Source organism: Centroberyx affinis, unplaced genomic scaffold, assembly GCF_046629955.1.
Source record: "Centroberyx affinis isolate AG114_WGS23_722 - 3 ecotype Tasmania unplaced genomic scaffold, CSIRO-AGI_Caff_v1 ptg001058l_1, whole genome shotgun sequence".
Taxonomy (NCBI): domain Eukaryota; kingdom Metazoa; phylum Chordata; class Actinopteri; order Beryciformes; family Berycidae; genus Centroberyx; species Centroberyx affinis.
The window spans coordinates 224,008-229,652 of NW_027279609.1; positions in this window are offsets into that span (position 1 = coordinate 224,008).

A 5,645-nucleotide genomic window follows, 5' to 3' on the forward strand; every position below is an offset into this window, starting at 1 on the left:
AGTTTGAGTCCGACTTTAAGAACGCTGCTTCATTCATTTGAATACTTAGCCGATTTATGGAGCTTTCTCAGTGTTCTTATGTGAGGAGAGAGTGCCCCGCTAACGTACAGTTTCATGTCGGCATCCCCCCGCATATCCCCCCCCCCCCCCCCCCCGGAGCTTCGGAGCTTCGGGGCGAAGCTCGGGGAAATCCCCACAAAAGGCCGGCTGACGGCTGCTCTCCACCGGCTGCTCTCCACCGGCTGCGAGTACGTTGAAGCACCGTTGTCAGCAGCGGGACCGTCGGGGGGCAGCGGAAAACCCCGATTATTGGGGTTAACGCTTAACTAGCTAGCAATTGTTAGTGTTGGTGTCAGCTAGCTAGCTAGCTAGCTAGCTCGCTAAAAAGCAAAAACTACACAAACAAGTCGACAGACTGTTGTAATCGTTACATAGCCTACTGTACGAAAACAGCAATCTAGTGGAAATGTCCCCTACTTGAGCACAAACATAAATCAATTTGATGAACTTACTTTTTCAGTAATTCGGTCTCGTCCGAGGCGACATGTGGCTGCAGAATCTCTCACAATTTTCGCGGTCAACGACACTTCTTCTTCTGCTCCGGACTGCCCAACGACACTTCCTGGCGCCCTTATTCCATTTCCGGTGGTGACCAAACTCAATTACATTGATTTCAATTTTCAATTCAATCAATTTCAATCAACGCGAGAGAAACTAGTACATTCAACATTCTCCATAAACAACTGAAGTCTACTTGATTAAACCATGTTCACAAAAGGAATATAAATTAATTGTGTAGCATATACTAACTTCATTTTTGTAAATTCAAAGACCTGCTATTTCCCATTTTTTCAGTGCAGTAAGCTTTTCACTTTTCTATTTGCGCACTAAAAATAAAGGTTCCAAAAGGATTCTTAATTGGGTTTAATGTGTTTTGTTTTGATTGGGGTTTTTTTTGCATCTGAAGGACTCGTAATTGAGTGTTTCTGTGAAGACTCTTGGGGAAATGTTTGTAAAAGAAAAGTCATCCATTCTTGTTCAAAAAATGATTCAAACATTTTTTAAGTGAGGAAAAAGTAATCTGTTCTTTTGATCAAGGTTAGTTTTCTTTGTCACTTAAACCCCCAGTCAGAGATTTTTGTGATCACGGGTTTATTGGATTTGCCAATGGCTATTAAGCCTTTCACATCTCTGTGATATAAAATAGAGGTTTATTTCACTCAAGGATTTTGCCTTTAAGTGAGTCAAAATGATTATGTGTGATAATCTTCGAGGCCATTCATCAGTTCATCAGAACCTGGAGTTCACCACTGTTGTTGCTGCATCATGAAAAGAACATCTACAAGTCCCAGTAATCCTTTGTAGCTCGAGTAACCATACACTTTGAGTGTTTCAATGTGATTAGTTACACTGGGCCTATACAAATGGAAGACTTCTTGTTTCTGCAGTGTGTGGCGTACACAAAAGCATTTAATTACTTTCTTTTAATTAAATTTATTTTCCTCATATCTGTTTCTTGTGCACAGACGGTTGGAATTCAGGCTCTGCTGATAACAAACGTGTAACAAATGTGGTTTGTGATGCTTTTTTATAAGAATGGCAGTGTTGGACGGTACGGCTTTGAAAGGCATTGTGTACTGGTGTAGAATATGCTGAGTCCTTACAATATGTTGGACAAGCAATATCCCTTTGAATACCAATAAAGGAGGAATGAACAACCTAACCACTGTTTAATTGTTTGTTGTTTAAAAAGGGGCATACATTTGTCTAAAAGCATGTTTGTCCTGTGGGTGATTATTGACTACTGTACCAGATCACCAATCAATCAAAGAATGACCTCTGCGCGAACTAATCAAATATTATGACCATTTCCTGCATGTTTGTACAGTCTGTTTTATTTATGACATTACATCCCACTGCCACATGATAATTCATATTCTGGTATTATATATTAAATACCTTCAGTTTCATTGCCGTACAGCTACATCGACTGCACACTAAATTTATAACTGGAGTTGAGAAACTATTTTTGGTAGGATTCCTTTTTGGGCTGCAATTATAGCGCACACACAAAGCTGTTGATTGCTGAGTACCAGCTATTCACAGTCTCTTGTTCTGAAAGAGTTGCTGATTTCATGGATATCAATCATTTAGGTTAGAGGGGTCTACTGTACCCCTCCCTTGCACTGCCACACACACAGACACACACAGACACACACACACACACACACACACACACACACCAAGTACCAAGTTTTCCAGCTTCCACAGATGAAAATCACACCAAAGCTCATAAGGATGGCGTCACAGCATAACAAAAAAGAATGCAAAGAATAAATGTAAAGGCCTTTACTTTGGAAAATCATAAATGTCAGGCACGACATTTTGCATGGTACATTTTTCTTTTGCATCATCATTCTTATACATGTAATAGACAATCTCTGTCGAAAGGAATTACTGTAGAAAGGAATTACCGTCTGATACTGATCCTGTCCCATAAAGAATCAGGAGGATTCCCATGCCGCGGATATGAATATCTCCATATTATCTGATAAACCTGACATTACGCTTAGCACTTGAGATATTCTGCTGATTGCATATTTGCTGTGGTCTTTGACAAGAGGATGTGTGTGTTTGAGAGGATCTGGGATGTGTTGCTGGCTGTCAGAAAGTGAGACGGTCAGGCTTCTGCTGACAGGTTGTCACTCAGAGAGAGAGACAGAGGGTGTGTGTGGGGGAGACAGACAGAGGGAGTGTCACACACACTTGTGCTTCCAGGGCTGAATGACAAAATGGATAGTGTCAGGCGGCGCATGACTGATGTACTATTTAGTGTGATCTTACCATCTTGGATAAATATATTAAAATCAATAATACATTTCTTTATTTTTTTTTTAATATTCTCTCCTGCATGCAACTATCAAGGCAGAATTACCATGCCATCTCGATCTTCGTGGCCATTTTGTTTCTCTCACTGTGATGAAGGAGAAGGGGTGTAACTGTGGAAAGTTTCTCTACTATTATCAATAAATGTCTCTTAACTTACAGCCCAGAAAAATGAGTCTATTTTTCAATGATGGAGAGTGGGCAGCGCGCTCACCTTTAGTGTTTTTATTTGTTTAGCCAGTGGGAAAGTAGAGTAGAAGAGAGGAGGACAAAACTCTTGGCCAGCAGTAGCTCACATGTGGCTCTGAAGGTGGCAGACTTAACCTCTCGACTATCTCTGTGCATGAATAAAAGCATCAGTCTTGATATAAATGACAAAAGACAAAAGACATAAACATTCTCTTGTCTGACTGAAATGCATTAACAATGTGACTATACTACGGGGGAAATAATTCATATTCGAAAACTAGATGGGTTTCATGCATTTGATTTATCTTCACTCATACAGTACCTGCAAAGGTAATTTTTCAGTCGGACTGCATTCAGACAAAGGACATCATATACAGTTTCTCATCTGATGAATTTGAGGCGGTGTGTGTTTTTCAGTTGAGGACTATCGTCCAGCTGGTGGCACTCACTGGCTGCTGAGGCTGTGGTCTGTAACGTGAAGCAATGGCTGGAGAAAAAGAGTTTGAGCACAAAGATGCTGCCAGGGGATTTATGTGTAATAGCAGTCTTTGAAATGGGTCTTTATGCTTCAACTCCTTCATTTCAAATTGCCAAAAGAATATCCTGTTGCTGCAGTGTCTTCTCATGATTGCACTAGTAGAGGGCTTATCATGGATGCTTAGTTGCTAGAAAATAACTTGGCTCATGGAACAAACTCTGTTATATATGTCGTCTAATGGCTGCCACTATGTAAAGTATTTCAGAAATTTAATGAAAATGTGCTGCAGATGATTTTTGCTTGAATCTCTCCGATTCACATGAGCTAAGGCTTGTTGGTGAGCGCTGCTTTAATGCTGTTCAAATGAGGCTTTGAATGCACTTTCCCGGATAAGTAGCCACCCCGTGGCGTTAGAGAAGTTCTTCTAAATGTCACTCCATCTTCGTTTTCAAGACGAAATCCCTAATCTAGACTTCCTTTTGTATTTGACAAATCTAGTCTGTATCATGAAGATCTACATTCTGTATGATAACATAGAGCACAATACAACATAACAGAATTAGCTATCAGCCTCTTGAATCTAATTAATTCCAGTATATTCTAAATGCCAGTAGAAATGTTTTGCTTTGGAAAACTTACACAGACACTCTATGAATTTAATAGCAATGCTTTAATGAAGCTTATTTGTCTCCTTGCTTTGTATATCAAAACAAATACCAATATAATCATTAGTGTAGCTCCTTCTCATTCCGTCTGTGCAGCATTTTAATTAATTCAACTCCCCTGTATTTTTTCTGAGAGGCAATTTACAGAAATTGATGCATTATGCAGCCGCAAATTCGAGCTTCCTATTGAACACCATTGGTTAATTAAAACATGAGTTCTCTACTATTTGAGAGTGCACCATTACATCTGCTAATAGTCAAATGGAACTTATACTCGCATGCAGGATGAATGTTTTAGTCACAGGATTTTTTTTCAGCTTAGCTCGACAAAGTGTATGTGGGCTAGAGTGTAATCTCTGGATCAGCCATGGCTTTTAACCACACTCACCACACTGCTCCGGCAAGATTACTTTGAAATATAGGCTGCTTTCAAGAGAGTCGTCCATTTTAACCCATCTGATGAAGTCCTATCTCCAAGGAACAGCAAAGAACTTTCTTACCCCAAAGGAAAAAAAAAATACGCAGAATCGATAAGCATATTGACTTCCACTGCTGAATGTAATTGCTGTTATACAGTCCCTCCCCTGTTCACAGAACATTGTGTTCAGGACATGAATGAGCGGTCAATTAGCTATTATAGTGCTCATTTGTCTGTGTGTAATACTCTGACTGTCAATCAGACAATCTCAGTCCATGGAGATTATGAGACAGGCTAGTGCGGCTCACTAAAGTTTCTCCAGTCTAAATGAGTGTAGCTGTTATGGCACAGGGAAAATAATGAGAGCAAAAAAGATTCACAGTCAGAAAACTATCTTTAGATTCGTCATGGCATCTGTTTGTGAAAGTAAGCGGAGTTGTTTTGAAAGACTGCTGAGATCAGGTGGGGGACCAACATCAGGTGTGGAATGGGACACTGATCCCAGAGGGAGCGGCTTTGGGAAGTGTACTGTAAAATGGGACAGGGGCAGCAGGTTCACTACGCCTTGTTGAGTCCCACAATACTTAACAGCACTGGGGAAAAAAAAAATCCAAAACAATGCTCATCCAGAGGAACCACTTGACATCTGTTATGCAAGGAGACTCTGCATCATATTGGAATGCGTCTACACATCTGGCAATACCAATTTGACATGCAAGATTGACCACCAGGGCCGCAAGAGAACAGAACATTTTGTTTTGAAGCTTTTTTGTGACAAGTCAAAGAGCTAGAGTCACTCTCTGAATATAGAGGTTCCTATTTTTAGAACTGAAATGGATAGAAAGGGGACATCACATTGTTCTTATCTTCAGGACATCTGAGATAACAGCACAGAATTTATAAAATGGCCTTTTGGAAATGGTCATTGCTTTATATGTTAGGAGTGCAGAAGACTTGAAGCAACTGTGACTGGAATAGTGAGCCAAAATTATGAGTTTGTCTTGGAAAG